Here is a 17,472-nt window from a genome sequence, read left to right as displayed (position 1 = left end):
GGCGGGAGCTTTTACAACTGCTGGGCATTGAACAAGGTTTAAGTTCAAGCCATCATCCGGAAACCGACGGACAGTCACAAAAAACTAATCAGATATTAGAACAATTTCTGCGCTGTTACATTAATTTCCAACAGGATAATTGGTTTGATTTGCTCCCCTTGGCAGAGTTCTCGTACAATAACAGCGTACACGCTTCTACGGGAGAAACTCCCTTCAAAGTTGTCTATGGCTTCCACTTCAAAACATTCCCGTTTGAAGCGCTCCCCCCCCTACTACATTTTCCAGGGACGTCACCGAATGGTGGGGGGAAGCAGCTCAACAATGGACTCAAATTAGAAAACACCTCATCAAAGCCAAACAGGATTACAAAAAGTATGCCGACTGCCATCGTGCGGCGGAATGGGATTTACACCCTGGTGATCTTGTCTATCTTTCTACCAAAAATCTGAAAGTAACCCAAACCAGCCGCAAGCTTGCGTTAAAGTTCCTAGGACCTTTTCCTGTTCACAAAGTAATCAACAAAGTGACTGTTGCCTTGGATTTACCAAAGAACTTACGCCACGTGTATGATACCTTCCATGTCAGTTTATTGAAAAAAGCTCCCTCTGCAGACCAGTGGCACACCCGTGCCCCTCCAATCCCAACTTTAATTGATGATCAAACCCACTATGAAGTTCAACAAACATTGGACTCTAAAATAAAAAGAAATCAGCTGTTTTACCTCATCAGATGGAAGGACTTTGATTCTGGGTTTGATGAGTGGGTGAATTCTGTACATGTTCATGCTCCTAGATTAGTTAAAGCATTCCACTCTCGCTGCCCACATAAACCTGGGGGGGGGAGCATCTTAGAGGGGGCAGAATGTCAGGTCCTTGTATGCCTTTGCTTAACCGACTCCATTTTTAATCCTTTCAGTGTTTAAGTGCTCTCTTCACAGGTGTCAAGGTTCCCAGGCAGCTATCTCACAGAAAAGGATTGTTTTGGCTACCGATGTTCCACCATGAATCGGCCTTGAAGAACTTTCGCTTTCCTAACTTCAAAGGGGTTGTTTTGAGAACTGTGGGGGGAGGTTGGGCCTGCTGTGATCTGTTACTTTGTACCTCATGCTTTGCCTGTCCTTGGTAACAATGCATATGTACCATCCTGAATATTGTATTCAGGCCAGTGGACTATAATGAACTAATTCTTCAGTAAAATCCTTTTGGAAACAATGGACTGTTGTCTGATTGCAGAAGGTAGTCTGGAGTAAGGACATTATCTAGCCACAAGTCTGACAAGGAGTGCTAATTAGGTCACAGGCATGTCATAGCTTTAAAAGGCATGGAATGCAGTGTTAATCCAATGAGGATGGAAAGTTCTACAGGTGCTAAATGACCAGGGCAAGACATTAGAGTCTGGATGGATTAATTTGTGATTAGATACTGCAGTTGAACTCACAGACAACAGCTTTCCTTGAAAGGGCAATCTCAAGGAGGCAGTTTCTAGCATTCTACAAGCTAGTGCAGAGTAAACAACAGTCTATCGGACACAAAATCCATAAACAAAAGAGGAAGAGTGACTACAGCTTCTTTAAGGGAGCCTTCAAAATGTAATTAATAATACTCCCTCAGTAATATATGAACAACAATTTTGGTGGTGGTGTTACACCATCTATAAACACGAAATTTTATAGAACATTTAGCCCAGCATTATGAATCCTGTCAATTAGCCCTTCAGCAAGATCCAGTCTCTGGAAATTGCCTTTTAAAAATCCAGGGGTTTGTTTTCCAAATTAGAGAATGTCAGGGAAACAAGCACAAAAGCAACCCTCCCACTCAGCAATCCAGAGTTTCTACTTGAAGGCCACACATTTCAGCTCAGCTCCTCTCCCTTTGCCACAAAAACAGCAGCCCAGCAGGAATGCAAATACTTCTGGACAACTCTGAAATAAAATGTGTCAGATTACTCACCAGGAATGGTGTTTAGGGTGTGTGTCTGCTATTCCTCCTTGCCCACTAGATGAGGAGGCCAAACTGAGGTCAAGGTATTCCTTTATAGTCCTGGTGTTAGCTGCAAGAATCAGGATACACAAACTGTTGGTAGTCATAGAAAAGAATCCAATGCTTTGTTGTTTTCTGCACAGAAATGGTGACCTATTTTGTGTTAAATAAAGTAAATAAAATAAACAAGGAATGACAATGCTTGACCTGTGCTGGGATGTATTTTCAGGAACAGAGCAACTGCTGTTTAACATTGTGAACTTTTGCTGTGATAGCAGTTATAGCTTTACTTGGGATTTTATTGCTGTTGCTGTTGTATTTTAAAATTCTTATTGTAGCCCTCAATAGGGCTTACGCCCTAGTCAGTGTGTTTTGGATTGCAGCCTCAGTCACAAATAATACACAGTCAACTGATGTATGTAAAGATGATGCTGGGATGGTCCTTCATTGACTAAAGACCCTCAAGGTGGTTTACAATATTCATCAATACAATAAAATCCATTTTTTTAAAAACAACCATATCAAAATGACATCACATTCTTCTATACTTCCGATGTTGTGCCATAATGACAAATATAGCCATCTAGGCCAGTGTCACAGAGACTCCCACCTTCTCCCCCTGCCCCCACTTACCTGGCCAACAGGCAGCACCCCCTGGGGCATCCCCAGCAGCACAGCGCACCCCTGGGCGGCACGGTATGCTCCTGTGCCCCACCATGGCGCACTCCCATGCCCTGCAACAGGCCTGTTTTGGGCTGAATCAGGCCTACAGGGGGTGTGTGATTCAGCCCTTTGGCAAGCACAGGAGTGCTCCCGGGCTGCCCTTTGATCTGTGTGATGATGTCACTTCCCGGAAGAACCCCGAAGCCGGTGCAGGGTAAGTGCTAGGCTCCCAGGCTCCCGCCAGGGGACTAAAGGGACCTGGCAACCCTGTGTGCCAATGAAAGCACAGCAGGTTGAAGAGAAGACAGGGGTGACTTCTTCCAGTTCCCTCTTCATTGCATCTCCCCACCAAGGTCATGAATCTTTATCTCCTTGTGGATCCCAGGACCTCCAACACCAACTTTTCGGAAGTTGTTGGGGAAAAGACGAAGGCAGTAAAGAGCCACATGAGTGAGTGCCCTTGAGCTGAAATTTTGAGTATACCCAAATATTTTAGAACTTCAAAAATTTCAGTGCTCAAACACTATAATTTGAACGTCAACAGAAAAGAAGTAGGCAGACACACACCATTCATGATAAAATGTTAAGGTGGAAGGTCAGCTCATCAGTCTGAGATGCCAGACAAGAACTTCCTCTGGCCCCTTTGGTAATTAAGATTCAGCTTGTAGTTGAGCACATTGTATCATTTCAGAACATGAGACTGGAGATAGCCTTTTTTAAAACTGAAAACTTATGACAGAGGGACAAAGGGCAGGCCTTTCCCCCTGCAGGAAAAACACTTATGTTTAATGTGTTGATTAGAAATCTCCTCTTGATTATGCCTTCGGTCTTGCTAGAATCCCCCTACAAACATAACACCATAATATCCATGCACTTTCACTGCTTTGTTTGGCAGCCCTTTCTTAGCAATACTACACTGACCCTGCATTTTCATATTTGTCAGAGCGGGAGCACAAGTGACGCCTGACACAGGTTGGACACTTGCCAGCTTCCCTCAAGTTTTGATGGGAAATGTAGGCAGCTTGGCGGAATGTTGGACAAGTGACAGTTGAAAAGTCCATTGGACAGCAGTCAGAGAGTCAAGCTGCAAGACCAGGATGCCTACATTTCCCATCAAAACTTGAGGGAAGCTGACTAGTGTCCAACCTGTGTCAGGCGTCACTTGTGGTCCCGCTCTCAGTTACAATAAAAAGTAGCCAAGCCTGCCCTAGAGTTATGAGGCTTGGAGAAAAATGTCCTGTCCCTTTAATTGATGGTTAATGACCATTTCCACACTGCTTACCTTCCCTTGGAACGACCCAAAACATCACACAAAAAACGCAGAAGAATTACTAACCAAGGCTGACCCTGCTTAGCTTCTGAGATCTGATGAGATCAGGTTCACCTGGGCTATCCAGGTCAGGGCATGAAACTTATTACAGGATGTAAATGAACAGTAACACCTAATCAAAGTCAGCAAATCAACTCTTCAAGGCTCAGAACTAGACATGGGCACGAACCAAAAAAAATTAATGAACCAATGGATTGTGGTTCGGTGCAGATGATGATCCCGAATTCACGGACTGCAATGAACATCTCCCGTTGCCGAACCGGTTCGTGGTTTGTGGAGGCCAAAGTGGAGCGCGTTGGTGTTCCCAGCAATACAGGAATGGTGGGTAATGCCAGCGGCCGCCAGGCCTGGCGGGCACGGGGAGGAGGTGGGGGGTCTGGCTACTCGCTGGCGGCACCCCCCATGTGCCCACCCGCTAGGCCAAAGTGGAGCGCCTTGGTATTCCCAGCGAGGGCAGGAACATGGTTGATGCTGGCGGCTGCTGAGCCTGGCGGGCATGGGGAGGCAGTGACGAGCCACCTCCCCTTTAGGGGGCGGGGGGTCTGACTGCTCGCCGGTGGCACCCCCCATGTGCCCACCTGCCAGGCCAAAGTGGAACGCACTGGTAATCCCAGCCGGGGGGGGGGGAAGGACATGACATTTGCCCGGGGGCAGTCTGATCCCCCAGCTACTGGGTGTTCTCACCTGAGGCTCCAGCTTAGGAGATACCCGACAGCAGCTGACAGCACCCACCTTCCTGCCTCACCAGAAAGGATGGGAGGGAGAGGACGTGTCACATGGGGGGGAAGTGGGGAGGTCCCCCTGCAACCGCCCTGCCAAAGTGGAGCATGCTGGTATTCCCAGCAGAGGAGGGAGAGGATGCAACATTCGCACGGGGGCAGGCTGATCCCCTAGCTACTGGGTGTCCTCGCCTGAGGCTCCAGCTTAGGACATACCCGACAGCAACCAACAGCACCCACCTTCCTGCCTCGCCAGAAAGGATGGGAGGGAGAGGACATATCACGTGGGGGGAAAGTGGGGAGGTCCCCCTGCAACCGCCTGGCCAAAGTGGAGCGCACTGGTATTCCTAGCGGGGGGGGGGAGAGGACACAACATTCACACAGGGGCAGCCCAAACCCCCAGCAACTGGGTGTCCTCGCCTGATGCTCCAGCTTGGGAGATACCCGACAGCTGCCGACAGCACTCACCTTCCTGCCTTGCCAGAAAGGACCAGAGTTGCAGGACACATTCCCACCCAGCTGAAAGAGGTCCCATCAGTCCCGTTGATAGGGGAGCCACCACGTTGTCAACCGACTGTATCCCTATACAATACAATCGGCTGCGCGATCGCAACTGAGATGTGTAACCAAGGAGGGAGCAGTAACAGAATAGTCCCTCATGAAGCAGTGGCAGACTTGATCTGCTGTCCTGCATTTGCAGAATGTAGGTGATGGGCAGGACAGGAGACATTGCTTGGATGGGTCAGAGTGGTTTTTGAGAGGGGGAGACAGAAACATGACAGCAGCAGTAGCAGCAGACATCAGCCACCTTCCTGCCTTTGTGGGATGGACATGAGTCAGGGGACCCCTTCCCCCCTGCTCAGAGGGCTCAGCGTTGGTGAAGGATAGGGGGACTGTGCAGCTTAACTATATGGGAAACAGTTCCTGAGCTGCTGTGCAGGCGCCCAAAGGAGGCTGCCATCAGCATCACCCACCTTCCTGCCTTGCCAAAAGGATGGGAGGGAGAGGACATGTCATTAGGAGGGGGAGTGTGAAGGTCCACCCACAGCCGCGAGGCCTCCTCCGAGCATCCCACCGAGGAACTCTTCGGCAGCAGCCAGCATCAACCACCTTCTTGTCTTTGCGGAGAGGACGTGACTGGTCATGGCGGCATTACCCATTTCCCCCTGCCCAGAGGAGATGGCAGGTACCCATGCAAAGGGGGGGGGGTACCGTGCAGCTCAAACCTGTCAAGCTCAGCGCCCTCATGGAAACGGTGGGAGAGACACACTCCCCCCTGCTCAGAGGGGACACCAGGTGCTCATGGAAAGGGGGGGGGGTTCCACACAGTGCCACTCTCACATCAGCAACAGCGGCCAAGCTGTTCCTCTTGGCCAGAAGCAGCATCAGCTGGCAGCACGGCACCTTCCTGCCCTTACGGAAAGGACGGGATGGAAAGAAAGGAGAGGTTGGGAGGCATCTGAGCAGATCTAGAGAGGTGTGAAGAGGGAACAGGAACTTGACAGGGAGTGGAGGGCAAAGGATCACTATCCATGGAAGCAGCCCCGAGAACTGAGGGAGGCTTGAGCCCGCTGTGGATGAGCTGGGCTGACTACCACTCCAGGGTGGCTCAGATCCTGGGTAGGTCCAGGTCCACGGGAGGGTGCCCCAGTAGGTTGAGGTTCACCTTGATGAACATCAACATGTCCACCAGGTCCGGGTGCAGATGTGCGTGGCGGGGACGGAGGAGGTCTCCCAGATGGGAGAACACCCGCTTGCTCTGCACGCAGGTGGGAGGGCAGGAAAGGACGTTGGTGGCGACGATTGACAGTTCTGGCCATTGGTCTGATTTCCTCACCCAATACTGCAACAGGTTGGCATGGGGGGGCTCGGTGGGCTCTGAAAGGTACTCACGCACCATGGCCCCCGCCGAGTCCTCCACTGGGTGGTACACGCCCGCCGTGCAGCGGCCAACCATGCTGCCCACCGACGAGGCCCAGAGATCGAATGTGTCTGTTGGGGGGGGGCTCTTCCCTGGCGTGGCTATCTTCCCACCTCCTGCCCCTCGCTCTCACCCTCCTCCTCCACTGCCTGCCCCTCGCTGCTGCCCGGTTCCTTCTCTCCTGCCCTCTGTCTTTGGAAATGGAACACCGCTCTGCGGAGCTCCTTTTTCCAGTGCTGCATCTGACCCGCCTGCGTGGTGATGCTGTCCTTGATGTGGGGGTCACAGAGGGAGGCAAGTTGGTAGGGCACCTCGTGGCGGAGAGGATGCAGGCATTCAGCAACAGAGGCCTGGATCCTCCGGACAAAGTCCTGGACCCTGGGGAGCAGCTCTTGCCCTTGCTGGAGCTCCTGGGCCAGAAACTGGTCAAGGCTGTGGATCAGAGGGAGGACCTGACCCAGGCTGGCCTGGTAGGAGCACGAGCTCAGTGACATCCTTGAACTGTTTCAGGATCCAGGACATCTGTGCAAGGACTCTCCAGTCCATGGAGCTGAGGCTCAACTCCTCTCCCCTCCTCAGCACATATGAAGAAGACAGGATGTCTTGCACCATGCACCTCTGCTCCACCAGATGACATATCATGTTGTAGGTGGAGTTCCAGCGGGTGGGCAGGTCCTAGAACAGTTGGTGCTCGGGGTCTCCTTCCTCCCCCTGCCTCTGGAGCAGCTCGCGGGAAGAGTTGATGCTGTGTGAGAAGTGGGAAGCGATGCGACGGCAGCTGTCCAGCAGATTGTGCGTCTGCAAGGTTCCCTCGTCCCAGCTGTCCCTTGGCTTGCTCTCCAGCCTGAGAACATCCCACATCACGAGGTGCAGCTTGTGCACCATGCACACCAGGTCTGGGAGGGATGCCTCTTTCAGGGCTGCCAACATGTTGGCTCCCGCGTCCGTGACCATGAAGCCATGGACAAATCCTTCCACCCCGGACGTCCACTCCCTCAGATCCGCCTTGACGGTGGTGGCGATGTTCTTCCCTGTGTGGACCTCATCCATCCCCCGGACCTGAAGGAGAATCGCCCTTTAGCCTGGGCTCAAGCTGGGCATCTTTTTATGGCTGCCAGATCTTGGCCTGGGGAAGCAGAGGTCCTCTGGTTGCCACCAGTGGGCAGTGATGGCAAGGTACCCGTGATGGCAGCCGCTCCACAGGTCGGCTGTGAAGTGCACTGTTCTGCCTTGGGCGGCTGACAGGTCTCTGCACACCATGTCTCGCACTGCCTCATACAGGGCGGGCATGACTCGATGCCCAATGGTGCACCGTGACAGCATGGAGAACCATGGGGCAAAGTGGTGGAACAGCCGTTGGACACCCACGCTCTCCATGACTGATAGGGGGAAGCCTTGCAGGGTGATCGTCTGTGCCACCACACGAACACCCGCCTCCTGAGCCCTTGACCTCACCCTTTTCAGCAGCACCACCCCCGACCCCAATGTCACAACTTCCCCCAGGGAGGCCTGCCTGACCCTTCCGCTCCCACCAGCCACACCCTCGGGACAAGGCTTCTTGCTCAGGGTGCATTCCAGAGACCCTTCCACTGATCCCGGATTAGATGAGCTGGTGGCCCTTGATCTCCCCCCGACAGTTGTTTCGCTGCCCGAGGATAGAGAACAAAGGCTTGGGTGGTGCCTCTTCAGGTGCTGAGTCAGGGTCATTGCCCCTGTGCACCAGACCCTCACACACACAGCTCCGCACCACGCAGTGGTCATTAGGAGGGGCTCGAAAGTGCCTCCAAACATTGAGGTTGAACCATGGCCCACTTACAGTTCCAGGGGAGGGAGGACGAAGGGTTGCTGCTGGCTGTGCCACGGTGCTGGCAACGGAAGACGGAGTGGTGGGTGAACTGCAGGCATGGACAGCACCACCGGTAGTTTGGGATGGGGACGGGCTGGAGGTTTCCTCAAATCCAAACCATTCCTCCAAGGATCCCTCGGCCTCCTCCTCCCCAAAAATTTTTAGGAGTTCCTCTTCCGCTTCCCGTGCTGCAACCAGGACAATCTCTGCACTTCCCCCCACGACCACTCTTAAGAACATAAGAACATAAGCAAAGCCATGTTGGATCAGGCCAGTGGCCCATCCAGTCCAACATTCTGTCACACACAGTGGCTAGAAATCCAGTGCCATCTAAAGGACTGTCAGTGAGGCCAGGACACCAGAAGCCCTCCCACTGCCTTCCTTCCAGCACCAAGACAACAGAGCACCACCTCCCCACAAAGAGAATACCATCTATCTCCTGTGGCTAATAGCCACTGATGGACCTCTGCTCCATATATTTGTCCAGTCCCCTCTTGAAGCTGGCAATGCTTGTAGCTGCCACCACCTCCTGTGGCAACGAATTCCATGTGTTTATCACCCTTTGTGTAAAGTAGTATTTTCTTCTATCTGTTCTAACCCGACTGCTCAATAATTTCATAGAGTGCCCATGAGTTCTTGTATTGTGAGAAAGGGAGAAAAACACATCTTTCTCTACCTTCTCTAACCCGTGCATTATCTTGTAAACCTCTATCATGTCTCCCCTCAGTCGTCTTTTCTCCAGGCTAAAGAGCCCCAAGTGCCTCAATCTTTCCTCATAGGGAAAGTGTTCCAACCCTTTAATCATTTTAGTTGCCCTTCTCTGTACTTTTTCCAGTGCTATGATATCTTTTTTAAGGTGTGGCGACCAGAACTGTACACAGTACTCCAAATGAGGCCTCACCATCGATTTATACAGAGGCATTATGATACCGGCTGATTTGTTTTCAATCCCTTTCCTAATAACCCCTAGCATAGCATTAGCTTTTTTTATGGCAGTCGCACACTGTGCTGACGTTTTTAGTGAGTTATCTATCATGACTCCAAGATCTCTCTCTTGGTCAGTCTCCGCCAGTTCAGACCCCATCAACTTGTATTTATATTTTGGATTTTTGGTTCCAATGTGCATTACTTTGCACTTGGCTACATTGAACCTCATTTGCCACATGGATGCCCACTCTTCTAGCCTCGACAGATCCCTTTGGAGTGCCTCACAATCCTCTCTGGCTTTTACCACCCTGAACAATTTCGTGTCATCTGCAAATTTAGCCACTTCACTGCTTAATCCCAATTCCAAATCATTAATAAACAAGTTAAAAAGCATTGGACCCAATACCGACCCCTGTGGCACCCCACTGCTCACCACCCTCCACTGTGAGAAGTGCCCGTTTATACTCACTCTCTGTTTCCTATTAATTAGCCAGTTTTCGATCCACAAGAGGACTTGGCCCTTTATCCCATAGCTACTGAGCTTACTTAGGAGCCTTTGATGAGGAACTTTGTCAAAAGCTTTCTGGAAGTCAAGATAAACAATATCTATCGGGTCTCCCTTGTCCACTTGTTTGTTCACTCCCTCAAAGAACTCTAACAGATTGGTGAGACAAGATCTTCCCTTACAGAACCCATGCTGAGTTTTCCTCATCAGCTTTTGGTCATCAATGTGCCCACTAATTTTATTTTTGATAATAGTTTCCACCAACTTACCCGGTATTGACATCAGGCTGACTGGCCTGTAATTTCCCGGATCTCCCCTGGAACCTTTTTTAAAGATGGGGACAACATTAGCTACCTTCCAGTCCTCAGGAACAGATGCAGAGTTTAATGACAGATTACATATTTTTGTGAGGAGATCTACAAGTTCACACTTGAGTTCTTTCAGAACTCTTGGATGTATGCCATCTGGGCCCGGTGATTTATCAGTTTTTAAATTATCTAGCAGTCGCATAACCTCCTCTCTCGTCACCTCAATGTGACTCAGGTCTTTCAAAACCCCTCCCAAAGTCAGTGCTTCCGGAGTGGGCATGCACTTCTTATCTTCCACAGTGAAGACAGAAGCAAAGAACGCATTCAGCTTCTCGGCCATTTCCCTATCACCCTTTAGTAATCCTTTTACGCCTTGGTCATCCAAGGGCCCCACTGCCTCCCTAGCTGGTTTCCTACTTCTAATATATTTAAAGAATTGTTTATTGTTTTTCTTTATGTTCTTTGCAATATGCTCCTCATATTCCCTTTTTGCCTGTCTGATCACAGACTTGCACTTTTTTTGCCACAGCTTATGCTCCTTTTTATCAACCTCACTCCGACTAGTTTTCCACTGCCTAAAAGAATCCTTTTTACCTTTTACAGCTTCTATTACATTGCTTGTTAACCATGCTGGCCTTTTCCTAAACCTATTTGTGCCTTTCCTAACCAGCAGTATATATTTAATTTGAGCTTCCAGGATTGTAGTTTTAAATAGTCTCTAAGATTCCCCAAGTGTTTTGACCTTTTTTACTTTCCCTTTCAGTTTCTTCTTCATGTACCCCCTCATCTCAGAAAAGTTACCCCTTTTGAAGTTAAACATGGCTGTGTTGGTCTTATTTGGCAATTTCCTATTTATACATATGTTGTACTCAATAACATTATGGTCACTGTTCCCAAGTGGTGCAATCACATTTACATCTCTCACCAGGTCTTCAGCATTACTGAGGACCAAATCCAGGATCACCTCTCCCCTAGTAGGTTCTGTAACCATCTGTTCCATAGCACAGTCATTGAGACAGTCTAGAAACTCACTTTCTCTCCCCCGATTCGAACACCCATTGGCCCAGTCAATGTGTGGGTAGTTAAAATCACCCATTACAACACAGTTTTTTTGTTTAGCAGCCATCTTTAATCCTGTCATCATTTTATAATCCTCCTCTATTTTCTGATCTGGAGGGCGATAACAAACTCCCACAGTTAAGTTTCCATTTGGGCCCGTAATTTCAACCCATAGCATTTCCAGAAGCGAATCTAATTCAGTTACCTTCTCAATCTTACTGGAATGTATACCTTCTCTGACATATAGAGCCACCCCACCACCAACCCTTCCCTCCCTATCCTTCCGATATAATTTATATCCAGGAATCACCGTGTCCCACTGATTTTCCTCATCCCACCAAGTTTCTGATATGCCCACAATGTCTATGGATTCGCCCAACACTAAACATTCCAGCTCCCCAATTTTACCTCGGACACTTCTAGCATTTGTATATAAACACCTGTAACTTCCCCGGCACACTTTGCCTCGAGACGTAGTTAGGTCATCTGCACTGTTGGTCTCCATCTCAGTTGACAACTCTTGTCCCCCACCCAGAGCCTCATAGTGCCAGCAAACAACAACTGAGGAGAAGGAGATGACACTGAAAGCCCTCAGCCGAGGTGCCCACAAAGCTTGGCCCCAGGGCCTGGCAGCATCTCTGGCACCAGAGGGAGGGAGGGACTAGAGCCCTAGTCCACTGCTCCCACAGACCTGAACAGATCATGCACTAAAGTGAGCCCTCAGCTGAGGTACCCACTGAGCTTGGCCCCAGGGCCTAGCAGCAGCCCTGGCACCAGAGGGAGGGAGGGAATAGAGCCCTGGCTCACCACTCCCACAGACCTGAACAGATCAGGCACTGATTAATAATAATGTGAGCCCTCAGCCGAGGTACCCACTGAGCTTGGCCCCAGGGCCTGGCAGCAGCCCTGGCACCAGAGGGAGGGAGGGACTAGAGCCCTAGCTCACCGCTCCCACAGACCTGACCAGATCAGGCACTTATGTGAGCCCTCAGCCGAGGTGCCCACCGAGCTGGGCCCCAAGGCCTGGCAGCAGCCCTGGCACCAGAAGGAAGGAGGGACTAGAGCCCTAGCCCACCACTCCCACAGACCTGACCCGATCAGGATCTGATCAATAATCAATGTGAGCCCTCAGCCGAGGTGCCCCCTGAGCTTAGACCCAGAGCCAGGCATCCTCCCTGGAACCAGAGGAGATAGATCCCTATCCCCCAAAGCCAAGCTCAATTGTACTCTTAGTCTCTCTCCCCAAAGGCTAGCAAGTGGCAAGCAAGAGCTCTGGCCCACTCCACTGCTCGCAGAAAGTGAAACCCAGCCTGGGAGACCACGGCTATTTATAAGCATGGGTCCCATTCAGCAACAAAGGAGGTCTGTGTTTGGCCGTCAGAGCTGCCTATCAGGGTTTGCAGGGATGAGATTGGAGTGCCCATGGCTACAGAACACCCCATTCCCCTCCCTCCCCTGGGTGTCTTCTCCCAACTTGTAACTTCTTTGCAGCTCCGTGGTTGGAAGGAAGCCCTGCTGATCAAGGAAAACTGGGCTTCCATTTGAGTTTCCAGGGTGACAGAAGGAGGGCAGACAGAGCTCAGGCATTCCCCTGGCTCCATTGCCAGGGGAATAGATTGCTGGGGCCTGACTGTCTGGCTTCCCGAACCATGCCTGAATGCAATGAACCAGGCCTCTCCCGAATGCCGGTTCGTTTGCCGTGGACAATCACGAACCGCCAGGTCACAATAGTGCGATCGCCATTTTCGTGGGTTTTTGAGGTTCGTAATGTGGTTCGTGCCCATCTCTACTCAGAACCAGTTCAAAAATTGGCAACCATATTCATTCATAGCCTTTTCTTTCCACCCTAAGGGCACTAATGAAACACTTTGTACAATATAACCACTGGTTTTTCTAGCAGCTGTTAACTAATGCTGTTGATATAGTGCCAGAAAGCCCTATTGACTTCTATGAAATTCAGAATTTGTGTTTCTTGACAGGATCCTTTAGGCACATAGAATAAACAGTCCTGCCTACTGGGTAACATTTATGGTGCATTTTGCAGTGCAAAATATTTCTATTGGCCATGTCTGGGCTTGCCATAATGTTGGAGCAGTGGTGATATTAGACACAGCTGCAGAGAGTGAGAGAGTGAGTTCCCTGCTTGTTTCTCTTCAATTATTTTAGCACACTTTAACTCAATGGCCAAGTTAAACATGATGGCAGAATCCATAAACTTATTTCCTGGTGTTTTAAGCTGTACCTTGTAGCCACACAGGAGCTAACTGGAATCAAGCCCATGGAGTGGGGGAATGAGGACTTCATTTTCCTCCCACACTGTTTTAGTGATATGAGTTGACTCCCTGGAACCGATCTGGTGAAGGGAGAGGACAGAAGCTTGCATTTTCCCCTTTGCAGAGCAAATAGAAGTCTTGGGGAAGGACAGAATCATGATAATGGCATGAGAGGAAAAAGTTAAGACCTCCACCCATACCACTGTACCATTCCACACTAGTACCCTGCATGTCAGCAACTTCAAAAAGGCAGCAGGATGTGCATTCACAGATCTGTCCCCTTGCGTCTAGTAGCAACCTGAACTGATGAAATCCAGATCCTTTCTTTTGCATACTCCTTACATTATGGGATTTAAGGGTGGGGCGGGGAATGAGACACATTGCTCCAATAGATTATTTGGAAGAGGCTATTGAGAAAGAGTGAGTCAAGATACTTGGGTTCACACAGGTTTTCTACAATGTCATATTACTTTCCCCCCACACCAATAAATATATATTAATTTAATTTCTAAGCTATTGCACACATTTTACAACTATTTCTTCATGATTATGGGAAGAGGATTTAAATTGGGATCATAAAGTAGGTGAAAGGTAAACCCTTCCTACCCAATTCTTTTCTTGATACAAATCCCCACTCCCAATATTTAGAGAATGTGAGAAAAATAGAAGACTGGTGATCTTCACCATCTTGTTTTGTTAGACAGTTTACACACCCCATCCCATTTGTGAAAGAAAGAACTCAAAATTATTTATGGTTCCTAACTATTTTTTATTTGTGAAAAATACTTCTATGCCTGCCCTAAGCAAAAGTAATAATTATTTTTTTTTCACATAGATTTCTAAGCAAAATAAATCTCAGCAGTTGACTGTAGCATCACTGGAAAATATACAGTGAAATTCCCAAGCAATTTGTTGTTCAGTTCATAAGGAGAAAGATAAAATTTCATAAGGAGAAAGATAAAATTTCTCTTATTTATTTATTTATTTATTTATTTATTTATTTATCTTATTTTTCTGCTGCCTTTCCAATCCAGAGTCCAGAGTCCTGCTCCGTCTTTCAGCTTCACCTTTTTCTGCTTGTCAACATCAAGAAGGACTTGGGAGGACTATATTCTAAGAGACTTTATATTGTACCCGGTTGGTCACTTTATATTGACTTTATATTGTACCCAAGAAAAATTCCCTGGTTGATCCATTGATATATATGTATGAAATGAGATTGTATGAAATATTTATGAATTATCTATAGCACTTGCACTTTCAATACATTTTTGTGAATGACTGTTAAATTGGCATGATTATCTGTATTGTGCTTCCCGTGGATTTGTTCCTCTTTTGTCCCGAGGGACATAAAAACAGCATTAAAATATCTATAAAATATACCTTAGACCAGAAGCATGCCATAAACAGCTGAAAAGATAAAACCCATTAACTAAAACTCTGGGTTAAGAGAAGTATTTTGACCTGCTGCCTAAAAGACAGTATGGTAGGTTTCAAACAAGGCCGAATCCACACTTCCCTACCTTCCGCTTTTCATGTACATTAATTGCGCTGGATTCTATCCCGCAATGTCCCAGTCTGTGTTCACATCCCTTCTCTTACTGCCGCTGCCTCGCGCTATACTTCATCCACATCCCTGGTAGAATTGCACGATACGGGGCGGGTTTAGATCCGATGTCGCTGATGATGACATCACGTTCTTTTTTTTTTCATTTTTTCATCAGATTTCCGCTATAGTGTTTTTTTTGCTAAATTGCTATGGCGAGGCCATATCCCTATGATGCCTGTGATTGGTTAATGTTATTCTATGCCTTCTTTGAAATCCATTGAACCATTATTCTGGCGGGCAAATTTGAACTGATATTTAAGGTGGGGGTGATCCAAACTCTCCAAATGGGCAGACTAATTATTTGACGCTTGAATGTAATGTTAGAATGATGGATTTCCGCTATAACGGTAATTTCAACAGTTTAAAAAAAAATAATTTTAACAGCCACTGATATTTCCGACTGTTCAGCATCCTAAAAATGATAAGAAAATGGAAATGATGCCACCCCTTGATGTCTCCGCAGGGAATTTGGAGCACCTCGATTAAGATTTATGGCTGGGATTGTGCAATAATGCTGGGAAAGTCCCCTTTAAAAAGGGGGGGAATGAGCAGGCAGGCAGGCATGCTGCGGAGAGAGTGGAAAAGCTTGATAATTGAACAGCAAAGAGGGATGATGTTCCGGAAAGGCTGCAAACACGGAAGTGGGGTGGTTTGAAGGGGGCGGTCTCCTTGTGAAACGCTTCTATTTGTCCACATCCACAGTGAGAACCACGCAAGAGAAGCATTTGAACGCATGACAAATTCGTCTGAGGCGCAACGCGAAAGACGCAAGAGAATGGCGAGATTGAGGTAAGCGAATAATCGGCAAGGAAAAAGCAGAAAACTTGAGACGTGTGGATTTGGCCCATGTCTCAAGGGAAATGGTATTCCAAGGGCAAGGTGTTAGCATTAAAAATGCCCTTAGAATGCTGTCTCTCTTGAGACTCGCTTGGCATCTACCATACTGTCTTTTAGGTGCCAAGTTAAATATTCTTTCACCCAAATTTTGAAGAGATGGGGATAATCCTTTTAGCTGTTTTATGGTCTGCTTCTGACCTAAGGTCTGTTTTACGTATATTTTATGATGTTTTTATGTCCCTGGCTTTTTTTAATAATAGGCACTGGCAGTGAAGTGCTGTTGTTATAAGAAACATATGGTAAGGATAACAATGGAACTAGGAACAAAAAGGAAGAGTTGGAGGAGTAATGTTCCTCTCTCTCTCTCTCTCTCTCTCTCTCTCTCTCTCTCTCTCTCTCTCAACCCCCCAAAATTCTGTCATACCCTAGAGAGACCAAGAATCAGAACTAATACTATACTATACTATACTATACTATACTATACTATACTATACTATACTATACTATACTATACTATACTATACTATACTATACTATACTATACTATACTATACTAGATGCAAAGGAGTTAGCCGTGTTAGTCTGTAGTAGCAAAATTGCAGAGTCCAGTAGCACCTTTAAGACTAACCAACTTTATTGTAGCATAAGCTTTCGAGAATCACAGTTCTCTTCGTCAGATGCCTACCCTTTACATTAAATTATCGGCACAAAAGCCAAAAACTTGCCACTTTACTTGCACTGCAAGATTTGAGTTAATTCTGAATATAGCCTCCACCCTGCCACATTTTAGAGTACAAACACAATTGCTTGCAGGGAGTGTAAGCAAGCAATTCGAAACCAGCCACCAGAAGGGGCACTGTGCCATCACAATAAACAAATGTATCTGCTCAGTTTCAGCCAGGGATCACCAGTGCCAAGATTCTGATCTGGAATCTGTTCCATAAGCTGAAGCCAGCCAGGGCTAGAAATTTGAGTCTCCCATATCCTACTTTAAAGTTGGAGCATTTTTCTTTTCATATTCACTATCCTGGAAAAGTTAAAGTCTCCAGGTCTATACAGGATGCCCTTACACCACTATATAGCAGCTCCTGAAAATCTAAGAGAGGATGAGGCTTTCTGAATGCAGGTAGGGCATCCATGAGGGTCCAAAGTCCAGCATTTTTTTAAAAAGAAGCTAAATACTACATAAGTATTTTTTGCAATACAACAGCCTGTGCAGCTTTCTCATGTCCTAACTAGGAAGATAATATCAGCCACGGGACTGTTAAACAGCACAACTGAGTTAACCTACAAGGGCTGTATGTGGAAGGTAGATTGTGTATGTTTTCAAGCTTTAGCTCCTACATCTTGATTAATTATACAGTTTTGAAGGAACATATCTACCCAAATTAAATTAGGGACATAATAGCATCCCTTCTGGATCAGACCAACGGTCTGTCTTATTCAACATTCTGTTTCCTAGGGCAACATTCTGTTTCCTAGGGAATGCTCCAAAA

At 47.8% G+C, this 17,472-nt stretch overlaps 1 protein-coding gene across 6 annotated transcripts in view; it reads right to left on the bottom strand.

Annotated features, from left to right (window-relative positions):
• Positions 1-17,472, bottom strand: part of RALY (RALY heterogeneous nuclear ribonucleoprotein) — a 355,194-nt gene that overhangs the window by 225,554 nt on the left and 112,168 nt on the right. For all 6 annotated transcript variants that reach the window (XM_054981415.1, XM_054981416.1, XM_054981413.1 and 3 more), the window contains one exon: positions 1,950-2,049. The gene's annotated coding sequence lies outside the window, so the exon portion shown is untranslated. The remainder of the gene's footprint in view (positions 1-1,949; positions 2,050-17,472) is intronic.

This window comes from Eublepharis macularius, chromosome 5, assembly GCF_028583425.1.
Source record: "Eublepharis macularius isolate TG4126 chromosome 5, MPM_Emac_v1.0, whole genome shotgun sequence".
NCBI classification, from domain to species: domain Eukaryota; kingdom Metazoa; phylum Chordata; class Lepidosauria; order Squamata; family Eublepharidae; genus Eublepharis; species Eublepharis macularius.
This window is presented reverse-complemented; position numbering and strand designations above follow the sequence as displayed.